At 36.7% G+C, this 12499-nt stretch overlaps 1 protein-coding gene across 3 annotated transcripts in view; it reads left to right on the top strand.

Moving 5' to 3' along the window:
* The window catches only part of LOC150098844 (proteasome subunit beta type-4-like), a 177729-nt gene that overhangs the window by 22127 nt on the left and 143103 nt on the right, over window positions 1–12499 (top strand). The window lies entirely within an intron of this gene.

Here is a 12499-nt window from a genome sequence, read left to right as displayed (position 1 = left end):
AAAGGTATCAGTCTATTTTATATAAATATTGTTATACGTATTAAAAGAAATAAAAAAACTTAAATGTTATATTGACAAAACAGAGTAATTCATTCTTTAATTTTCACTATACATTACACATAATTATACTGAAATAGGCTTTCCTTTAAGGTGGGTTTAAAAATGTGTGCCACAACTCAGGTTGTGGTTTCTTTCATTTGTTGTTCATAATGAGAAACAAGACAAATAAAATGGTTGCATTAATTGAGTCTGTTCACCCAAAAATTGTTGGAATAAGTGAGACATGGTTGGTTGAGGATGACATCCTGACAGAACTAGAGATGGAAAGGTATGATGTGTTTTGTGAGAATTACCTTGATGGACCTGTGATTTCAGTCAGGATTTCTCCATGACTACAGATCGTAAAGAGTCCAGCCATTCCTGTCTTGAGCCTTTCTCTTCCATTTTCTTCGTGAGGATAGAAAGGGTAAAAAGGGAGGGGGGAATACTAATGATAATAGAGAAAGAGTTATGTCCATTTAAAATAGAGATGCAAGAGGGAAATAGTGCCAGTGGTTTTGAGGCAGTATGGTGTGAGATAGAATTAAATAGAATGAAATACTTAGTTGGATGTTGTTGTAGACCGGGTAATGTGGATGGTAGTGACTATGAAATGTATAATCAAATTAGCTAAGCAAATAAGAGAAGAGTGATTATTATGGGTGATTTTAACTATGGCAATATATTGGGATGATGAGATAGCAACTGGAAGTAAAGAAAAGGAGTTTCTTGAGTTTTTGAGGGACAACTACCTCAGAAAGTATGTAACAGAGGACACACGAGAATTTGAGGGTCTTGGATTCGATCATCTCATCAGAGGATGTAATTATAAATGAGGTGTCAAATCACCCTCCAGTGGTGAGAGTGACCATGAAGTGATTACCTGGGTAGTTGCCAGCAGTCTGACAACCTCTGTGAGAAAAGGGGTATATGTGAAACTACTGGTGATTTTGAAGAGCTCAGGAGACAGCTTGTAGGTGTAACATGGAATGAGGAGTTAGATGGAAAAGAGATCAATGCAGCTTGGGGAATATTCAAGAACTATCTATTAGAAGCAATATCTAAATGTATTCCAAGGATCAGAAGATTAAATAAGGTAGCTGTGAAATGAATGAATGTGGTCCTTGGACAGAGGAGAGGGATACACAGTAGTATACTTAGATTTCACAGAGGCTTCTGATAAATTTTAAGCATGTGATACAGAGAAAAAAGGCATTATGGAGGCAGCATAAGAGAAGTGTTAATAACCAATTCCACGAGAATTACAAAGAACAAGCAAGAAGGGTGACTTGGTAAGGGTAGAAAAAGTGAAGTATGAGCAGAAGTTAGCTAATGAAGTCAAAAAGAATTCTAGGGAGTTCTTTTTATATGTAGCCAGCAAAAAAAAGAATGATTATGAAAAGATGACATTGATTGGAGAAAATAGTATAAGGAAGATATAGTGCGGAAGATATAGTGGAAATACTTAATGAGCAGTTCATATAGGTCTTTCATTCTTGTGAATGTGACATCATGGAGAGATTGAGAGCAATTGATGATGGAGAGGAGAGAGAATGACTATAAGTGAGAAAGAGGTGTATGGGAAATTGAGCAAACTTGATGTTAATAAGGCTGTGAGACTTGATAATATATCACCACATATTCTGAAGGAAGTTGACATTTGCCTTGACATATTTTTTTAATATGAGTCTTGCACTGGGTCGAGTTCCAAAGGAGTGGAAGGAGGGCAAGATTGTGCCACCTCATAAGGGAGGTGATAGAAATCAAGCATCAAATTATAGGCCCTATTTGTGGGTCAGGTGTTGTAGTTAAGTTGTTGGAGAAGCTGGTGAGAACTGGGATCCAGAGGTGGGTTGACAACAATGGAATTATCTTTGATGGATAGCATGGATTTGCTAAAGGGAGGTCATGTTTTAGTAATTTACTTACTTATTACAATAAGGTGATGGCTTCCTTGGACAGAGGAGAGGGACACACAGTAGTATACTTAGATTTCGCAAAGGCTTCTGATAGATTACCACATGATAAGTTGATAGTCAAACTAGAGCGGATGCGGTTGGATATTAGATTAGTGCATTGGATCAGAGACTGGCTGTCTGATAGGTATCACCAAGTTGTGTATGGAGGAGTAATCCAGGAAGAGGAAAGTCACTAGTGCAGTGCCTCAAGTCTGTTTTTAGCCATTGCTGTTTAACTTGTATGTTAATGATATTGACGAAGATTTGGATGGGAATGTTCAGTTGTTTGCAGATGATGCAAAGTTGGGATGAACTATGAAGAGTAGAGAAGATGTTGTGGCCTTACAAGAAGACTTGATTAAATTGAGTGAATGGGCATGGAAATGGGGATGAGAGTTCAATGTAAGGTTCTAAAATTTGGGGAAACAAAGATGGGATGTAGAATTTATTCTTGGTGGGAATATATTGTTGGAGGCAGAGGAAATAAGAGGTCATGGGGTAATAGCAGATAAAAATCTGAAATTTATGGGACACATTACCAAAATTGTGTGGACAATACAAAGAATTCTTGTAATGTTACGGAGGACACTGACTTGTAGAAGTAAGGAGATTCTTATTCTATTGTATAAGGCTTTGATTAGGCACACATGGACTTCTGTGAACAGATTTGGTCACCTGGTTTTCAAAAGGACGAAGAGATGTTGGAAAGGGTGCAGAGATGACTTACTAAGGTAGTTTCTGATCTCTGGAATATTGAATATGAGGAAAGGTTGAGAAGATGCAATTTACAGAGTGTAGTGGATAGGAGGAAGAGGGGTGATATGATAGATACCTACAAGTTAGTAAGGGGATTGTTACAGGATCAGTGTTAGAGAGGTTTTACAGCAAACGGGGGGGGGGGATCAGGGGAGAACCAGAGGACACCCCGGAAGCTGTATAAGGGTGTGAGCAAGTGAGTGAGAAACAGATTTTTTGCATGCAGAGTTGTAAATGATTGCAATGCCTTGCCTGAGAGTGTGGTGTCTGCAGTGAATTTGAGTATGTTTAAGGCACAGTATGATGAGCTGTGTGTGTGTGTGTGTGTGTGTGTGTGTGACAAAAGGACCTCCTAGATGCATCTTTGACTCCATGGGGTCTTGGGATAATAATAATAATAATGAAGGATGAATTTATATAAACTTTCCATGTACAATAATTTAACATAGAAGATAAATAATAAAATCCACAAAAACAAGAATGAATGTAGCACTTGATGTAGAGACAGACTTCCTTTTCACAATGCACTCAGTTACAAGATCTGGTCTTTGACTTGTCTTTGCAAGATAATTTTATTTTAAATAAAATTAAATAAAAATAAAATATTATTATTAAAATTATTATTATTATTATATAAAATAAAAATTAAATTTATTTAAATTTAAATTGTTCGAATTAAAAATTTCAGATCTAGAAGTTTTATTTCCAACTCTGGAGGGGAAAAAAAAAACCCTTCTCTAATGAATTTGTTGGTAGCCACCCATGATCAAGTAACAGTGAATGAGATGTTTTAAGAAGGAAAAAAAGGTGTAAATTATGCCAAAAAAGAATATATTTTGAATGCATTTAGAAGGAAGCTGAAAATTCTCTCACCACTTGTCTCTGTTTTCTTGCCTGTGGTATGCAGGTGAGTGAATTTCTGGAGCCCTGGCTATAGGCATAGTTGATTTTTATGCTGCTGAATAGTGTCAGTTCCATGATGAAGTAAAATGTTGCCAATTTTTTAAAATCTGTTACTGACTATCATTGAACAGAAATGATGTTAGCAGCTGTGTAGCATTCTATATTTTCTTCTCAATTGATTTCCTTTCCTTTCCTTATCAAATATCTTACAATTTCATTACATCTGACTTAACCTTCATTATAAGTGTTAAATAAAAGTTAAGATTGTGTAGGTGTCATGCAGAAAAGATGATGTTTTCTCAAGTACTTTAAGAAACATCCCACAAATCTAAAACGTTTTATTATGCCTTCACCATAGTAAACCATAACTGTTTGTTTAGTGTGAAGGTATAAGACTTTTACAGCATAACTTAAACATATGTTTAATTTTTATTTTTGAGTGTGCTTTAGGATCACATATACAGACATCATAAGTGTAATTGCACAACAATTTTTCTAAGGTAAAATATGCAATTATCTATTCTATGCAATTATTGAGACACTCTTTAGATCACAATCTGAGAGTTACTGTAGCACCAAAAATACACGTTCGTAGTATGAATCTTCCATATGCATGTATATAGGAATTTATTTATGTAGGATATATTAATAAATTTTCCATATCTTGTAATTTCTTGAATTTAAAAAAAAAAAAAAAAAAACTTACAGTAACTACAATTTATAGTAAGGCAACAATAGCACTGGACGTGAGCAAACATTATACCATAACATTTCTTGATTTTGTGAAGACATTTGATAAATTAGTTTCTAAATTTTTTTAGGGAAAGTGATTAATAGTAGATGGAGACTGCCTAAGTAATAGATATCATCATATTATGTATGGGGGAGCAGTGGGAAAAAATGATAAATGGGGTTGCTACAAGAGTTTGTTTGGGAACCACTGCTATTTAATTTATATATTGATGTTGTAGCACCTGATTTAATGGGAGACATTCAGTTAGTTATAAATGGTGAAAAGTTGGGAAGAATTATTATTATGATTAAGGCCTCCATGGAGTCAAAAGACTCATCATGGGAGGTCTTTCCTAGAAAACACAAAAGTCTACCACACCACTCCTCATTGACTGTTCATGCTCTCACCACTCTATCAGGCAATACTCCACGGTTCAACCATCCTCCATGCAAAGAAACCACTCCTCACCCTCTTGCTCACAACTTCCTTTTGTAACTTCCAGGTATGGCCACTTGTCCTCACTCCTTCCACCTGTTCCACCAAGCAAAAGAACTCCTCAGTGTCAAATCTGTAACTACCTCTCAACAGTTTAAAGTCTCAATCATATCACCTCTCCTTCTAACTACCAAACTGCAGTCCACATTCCCTCAGCTGATCTTCATAAGCAACTTTGTATAGTCCTGAAACCCTTTCCACAGTTAATTTATCCCCTTCAAATCCTGGGGACCAAATTTGAGGACAACAGTCCAAGTGTGGTCTGATCAGGGCTTTATACAATGGAATGACAACTCTTTTATCTCTGCAGGGCATCATCTTTCTCAGTATTGCAGCAATCCTCTGGGTTACCTTCACCACCTTTGCGATATGTTCCATGAATTTCAAGGTTTTTATCAATCATCACCCCCAGATCTCTTGTCTCTCCCACTTCCTCCAGTACAGCTCCTCCAATTGATGTATCCCAAAGTTCAAGACTTTACATTTAGCTGCATTAAACTAAAACCCCCATTCATTTGCTCATCTGTCCAGTTCATTCAAATCCTCTTGCAAGGCTGCCACATCTGCACTGTTACTAATAACCCTTCCTAGCTTCACATCATCTGCAAAAAACTGAATATCCCCCTGTAATCCACTGACAATGTCATTGATATAAAGATTAAACAATACAGGTCTCAGCACTGAGCCCGTGGAACCCCCACTTGTAACCTTCTCCCTCCTTGATATTCCCATACACGACTCTATACACAACTCTCTGATACCTATCAGATATCCAATCCTGAATCCAGTTGATATCTAAACCCATGTGCTACAACTTAAATATCAGCTTATCATGTGGCACCCTGTCAAATGCCTTTGCAAAATCCAAAAAAATGGCAGTATGTGCCTTTCCCTCATCAACCGCTCTTCTCACATTATTATAAAAGGTAGTCATATTACTCAAGCAAGAGCGCCCCTTAACAAATCTGTGTTGACTCTCACAGATAACATTACCCTCATCTGTCCAATGCTGTATATCATCCTGCACTAATTTCTCCAAGATCTTAATAACTACTGACAAAACACAAACTGGTCTATAATTTGATACTTCCAGTCTGCTACCACCCTTATGCAATGGCACTATCTTACCTTCCTTTCATTCCTTGGGTACCTTTCCCAAGGAATGAAAGGAAGCAAGACTTTTGTAGCAAGGCTTTCATTGAAAAGCCAGGTCAGTGGAGCTATTAGTTCTTTAGCACATTCTCTCAAAATCCCTGGTGAAATTCAATCCTGTCCCACAACTTTATTGACATCCAGAGTACTCAAAATTTGAAACATACTCTCCTCTTGCACCTCTAAACCTTAAACTTGCCCTATCCCTCTAGTATTAAACTTACTTCTCCAGGATGAAATACCCCAATAAAGTGTTCATTGAACAACTCCACTATATCTTCTGCATCAGTCACTCTGTTCCCATTTTTATCCAACAATGTTATTCTTCCACAATCATTTCTCTTCCTACTGACCATATAGCTAAAAAATTCCCTAAGATTTTCTTTGCATCTTTGAGCCAATCTCTTCTCATATTCCAGTTTTGTCTTCCTTACCATACTAGTCACCCTCCTGGCTTGAGTCCTTATATTCTTCATGCATCTGCTCTCCGCCCCCTCTCCTTATACATGTAACCCTCGTATAACGCGGTACTTATACAACGTGGTCTACAAATTGTAGTAACCCTTGTTCAATGCGGTCTACACCCTTTATTTTTTTTTTCATATATTTTTCGCTGCTGGACTTAAAAATCATTTATCTTTGTTAAATTTGTGTCTGCCCATATCACGCAAGTAGTTATAAGTATCGAATTTAGTTTTATTGTAACCCTGAATAAGGTACTGTACAGAGGCTTTTGCAGTCTGTGTAATTCTTAACAAATAGTGCAATTAGAGACAGCTGGAATAAAAATGGCGCCAACTAATGAATCACATGTCCCCTATCACAGAAACTATGCTGTATAGACTCAAGCAAAACCATATGTTGCACTGAAACACGGTATCTAACTAAAAACTATTGTCCAATTTTTCAATTATGAAATAAGTGTTTGTTTTATTGCATTTGAAATTCTCGATGTCATTATGACAGATCACAAAGGTTAATTTAAAATAAAATTCTACCAAGAATTGAAACATGCTATATAATGAGGGTGTAAGTTCGCCTGCCATCTCAAATGCAAACAAGCAGCCATAAAATTCAACCAAGGGTTGAAACTTTGTGTGAGTTGAGCCAGTCAGTAATGAGAAGTTCCGTCAGAATGATAAATGACACCCTGTCGTGAATGTGTTAAAACTAATAGTGAATGTTGTTATGATAGTTTCAGATGTTATGGAATTCGATTGAAGAGAATTAGCATTTCAACTCAACACTTGTTGGTTGCCTTTGTCTTTGGGTCGCACGATCTTTTGTTAATACTGCACTAATCATATGCACGTCTTTATAGCTGCTCTTTCGTGTAAAACAAAATTCAACTTGTAGTATTGTAATAATTAAAAAAAAAAGTTGAATAATTTATAAGCGTATAAAAGGATATCACCTGTAAATCGTTGACATGCCAGCAAAATTCTCAGACGTGCCACCCTGGTAGAAGTGCCATAGGTTTGCCATGTAGGGTTTACTGTATACAGTGTTTATTGTTGAAAATTGTCTTCCTTTTCTGCCAGGAAAGCACATTAAAAATCATAAGTGTGTTATTCTCAAGCTGAGCGGTTTATTTTCTGGTGAGTTGCATACATATGTAATGCTTTTTTTTATGTAAAAGTTTATTTTTATTGTAATGGCCACTAAAACTGTGACAAAAGGGAAAAAAACAACATTGAAGAGGAAATTCATTTCTCTCGAAGAAAAATTTAAATCTTGGATTGGCTGAAAATTGTAGAAAAACCAGGAGTTGTTGTAAGGACTCTGAATTTAAATGAATCAACAATTCGAACAATCAAACAAAATGAACATAAAATCCGAGAAAGTGTTATTGCTGGGTGAACGGTAAGCGCAAAGCGCGTTGCTTGTGTATGCAATATTCTAATAGAAAAAATGGAGAAATCTCTAATGATTTGGATAGAAGATTGCACTCAAAAGAAAATTCCTTTAGATGGACACCTTATTAAGCAAAAAGCTCTCAAAGTTTATAAACATTTAAAAGAACTTGATCAAGATTCTTCAGAAAAAATCTCAGCATGGATTTTGTGCCAGTAAGGGTTGGTTCGAAAACTTTAAAAAGAGGTTTTCTTTGTATAATTTTAAAATCCAGGGAGAATCAGCATCAGCAGATGTTGAAGCTGACTGGAAAATACCCAGCAGAACTTTTAAAAATCATTGAAGAAGGTGGTTATAGTGCAGACCAGGTGTTCAATGTGGATAAATCTTAGTTATATTGGAAAAAAATGCCAAAACGCACCTATATTTTGAAAAATGAAAGATCAGCTCCTGGATTCAAAGTTTCCAAAGATAGAATTACTCTACTGTTTTGTAATAATGCATCAGGTGATTACATGACAAAACCAATGTTTATTAACCAATCCGCAAATCCTCGTGTGATGAAAGAGCTCGACAAGTCCACCCTACCTGTTTATTGGTGGGCCAACAAAAAAGGCATGGGCTACAGCTAGCATGTTTGAAAATTGGTTTTTCAAGTGTTTTGTACCTGATGTAGAAAGTTACACATAGAAAAAGAATATGGACTTCAAAATTCTACTAATTTTAGATAATGCACCCAACAAATTTAAGCCATCCAAACATTAAAATAAATTTTTTTGCCACCTAATACTACTTCGCTTATTCAACCACTCGACCAAGGAATAATATCAACATTTAAGTCATACTATATTTGGCGAACATTCCAATTAATTTTGGAAAAAATGGAATCTAATTCAAACAATACTGCCTCAAGTGTGGAAAGAGTTTTCAATATTGAATTGTGTGAAAATTATTTCTCTGTCCATTAAGGAATTGCAACCCCCTACGCTGAATGCTTGCTGGAAAAAAATATGGCCTGAAGCCTTTCTGGAACAAAATTTTGTATCTCCAGTGGATTCCAAGCTAAGTCATATAATAAACGTTGCCCACATTTTTGGTGCAGAGGGCTTTTGTGATATGGTTGAAAATGAAATTAGTGAATTAATTGATGGAGAAACAGATGTAAATGAGGAGGAACTGGTACAATTAATAGATGGCGTTGAACCAAATGGTGGGGAAAGTTCTGCCGAAGATTCTGATTGTGATGAATCCATTAAAGAATTCAGTTTAAAGAAATTGGCAGAAGGATTGGACTTGGCAAGAAAGTTAGGAAGTTATTTTACGGATAATGATCCCTCAATGGAGCTCTCGGGAAAATTCACGAGAAAATTGGATATTTGTTTAGCACCATATTATGAACTTAATAAAAAAATTGCAGCATAATGGTAAGCAAAGTCTTATTACTGACTTCTTGATAACTAAACCAGCTGAAGTATGCAATGAAAATTATAGCAAATGATGTCCAAGAGATTTCAAGTGGTGACAACCTCCGACCACTTAAAGAACATCTACAAAATGTTATTTCTGAAGACAGTGATGATGATTAAAATATGCACTTTATTTTATTGTGTCTAAAACATTTATGCATTATGTGCAATGAAATTTATGTACAATTTGTAATTTTTATAATTTTATACTATGTATTTGTCTCATAATTTGTTTTCTTAACTTCCATGAATTACCTGAATTAAATAAAAATATTCTTTTTGTTGGATATGTCACTGTTGTTTATATAATTTAAAAAGAACGATTTCGGAACCTAACCCTACTTTTTCTATGTAATCTAACTCTCGCATAATGCGGCATTTCTATGGAACCTAACATCCGTGTTATACAAGGGTTACCTGTATCTCTTCCATAACCTCTTTTTCACCTGCAGTTTCTGTTTAATATTGTTTGTTATCCTTTTTACACCAAATTGTGTCCTCTTCTTCATGCATGGAATACAGCTTACTATGGCTAATGAATATTCCTTCACAATTTCCCAAGCACTAATGATATCCTAGCCTTCCAATTCCTCCCTCCACGGAACTGCCCCAAGTTGATATCTAAGGCTATTACAATCATCTGCCTTATAATTCCACATATATTCCCTTCTCTTTGATATTCCTGCATGTCTGTTCATCTTCCAAGTCAAAACCATATGGTCACTCTCTCCAGCTGGGGGAAGAGATGCCATCTCAGTTATAATCAGCTCTTCTGATGCTATGACCAAATCCAAAACTCTTGAACCTTGTGTTTCTTCTATTACATGTTACCTAAGACATTTGTCCTTCAGAAATTTTGCTGTGGATCAAAACCATTAGTGTCACTGCCCTCCAAAGCCTCCAGTCATCACTTATCATAACAGTACTCCACCACTGCATTTTCTCTTCCTATCCTTTCGAAAAATGCTGTACCTTGCTACTTCTATTCCTGTTATTATATCATCTTCCATCAACCATGTCTCAGAGATCCCAATAATCTTTAGACAGGCTGATGCTATCAGAACCACCAATTCATCTCCTTTATTCTGGATATTCCTGGCATTTGCATAAAGCATAAAAATGTCACTGTTTCTATACCTATCCTTATCCCCTCCTGACTCCACTGGACTCAGTGTTACCCGATGTATTCTCCATTCTCCCAAGCACCTATCCCCACAAGTGGCCACCCCTTGCTACCATCCACCCTGGGAATTTCAGTTTCCCTGCATTGACACACTGACTCATTCAGAGAACAGCAATCTCTCCAGATGCCTGCATCCTTCCGTATTTAAATGGTCTCTTGCATACAGTTTCTTTCCATCCTCAAATGCCCTCCAAGCATCCACATATTCCAAGCCTCTCTCTTCTGACACATTCTAGCCATCATGCTATTCATTATGAATGGTCTTCTACTCAGCTCGTCATTATCATACCTGGGTAACACACTGTCTTCCCTCTCTGAGTTTTCTTCTGCAACCTCAAACATGAATCTCATATCTCTCGTCACCAGATTTACACTGCCTCTCAATTCATTCATGCCCACCATCATAATCATCTCATCCACCCTTTCACCCCACTTAATTGCCATAGCCACACATTCTATCATTCCTCCAGGCAAACGCTCCTCTGTCATCCTGTCTTGCACACCATGGATCATCGAGTCTCCACATCACACTGTTTACCACTCTTTTTCTTGATTTCTCACCTGTATCCTCTCTCCCTCCTCTAACACTTTCTCTCTCTGTGTTCTCCTACTTATCTGCCATCTTGGCATCTCTCTATCCCTGGTTCCAGCACTCCCTTGCATTCTTCTCATTCCCTCTCTCCTACTGTTTCTGTTCTCTCTTCTATCATTCCCATAACTCACCCTCACTCCTACTCTGATTCTCCTTGCATTCATCTCTTCGCTTCACTTCCTTCAAGATGATTTGAATGGGCTGGCACTGTGGGAAGAAGACCCTGGGGAATGGATTTTGGACCAAAGAGAAAGAATGCAGCATGTTATATTAGTTAGTGTAAATGCACTGAAAGACAAAAGATTTTAGAGTAGATAAAAGATTGAAGTTCAAGAGACATATAGAAAAGAACATGACACAGAGGATTGCAGGAATAATGAAAAGGACATTACATTGTAAAGAGACAAGAAACAGATACTTAAAAATTATCTATATTATTATATGGCAGTGAAATTTAGATAATAAGATTTACCTGGATACTGAATGAACGAGGATGAGCTGGCAATTTGGGATTTAGCCGACCAAATTGTATTCCTATTGGTTAAACCAAAATACAAAATGATGGTACAACATGACAAAATTTCATGCCGGCTGGGGCATCGCCCGATTAAACAAGGCCCCCATTGTTTTCGCCAGGGAACCAGGGCGAACAGCGAAAAAAATTAGCTACTGGAACAAATCTGAAAACACACCCCAACACATCACCACCAGAGTTAAAGATCGGTATATCAACGTAAGAAGCCTGAATGGCAAAGAAATGGAGCTAGCGGAGGAATTAGATAAGTACCAGATCGACATAATAGGGGTGACTGAAACAAAAAACACAAAAACTGGTGAGATCTTTCTGAGCAATAAATACAAAATGTTATATTCAGGCAATGACAATCAAGGAAAAGAAGGAGTAACCATAGTATTCAACACTAAATACGAGGCTAAACTTCTTGAATGGCAGTCAGTCTCAAGTAGAGCAATGTGGGCAAACATGAGAATGGGGAACTGGACAATGAGACTTATTTGTGCCCATGGTCCCACAGAAGGTTCTACTAAGGTAGAAGTGGAGGAATTTTTTGAGGCTTTAGAAAAAGCAACTGACACAATGAAAAAGGAAAAGTTGGTCTTTGTTGGGGATCTAAATAGCAGAGTAGGAAGTGATTGTCAGACATGCAAAAATGTTTTGGGAAAATTTGGAGAAAAGAGCAAAGCTAATAATAATGGCAAATACCTGTTGTATTTCTGCTCAGGACATGGACTGGTAATTACTAACATCATGTTCCAACATAAAAATGTGCACAAATTCACATGGAGAGAGAGAGAAGAGGCTAGGAATAAGAAAAGTCTCATTGACTATGTTATTGTTGATAGTGATGT

This window comes from Typopeltis vanoorti, chromosome 15, assembly GCF_054136105.1.
Source record: "Typopeltis vanoorti isolate ZY-2024b chromosome 15, IOZ_Tvanoo_1.0, whole genome shotgun sequence".
In the NCBI taxonomy this organism is placed as follows: Eukaryota; Metazoa; Arthropoda; class Arachnida; order Uropygi; family Thelyphonidae; genus Typopeltis; species Typopeltis vanoorti.
The sequence above is the reverse complement of the archived record's forward strand: the minus strand, read 5'-3'. Positions and strand labels throughout refer to the sequence as shown.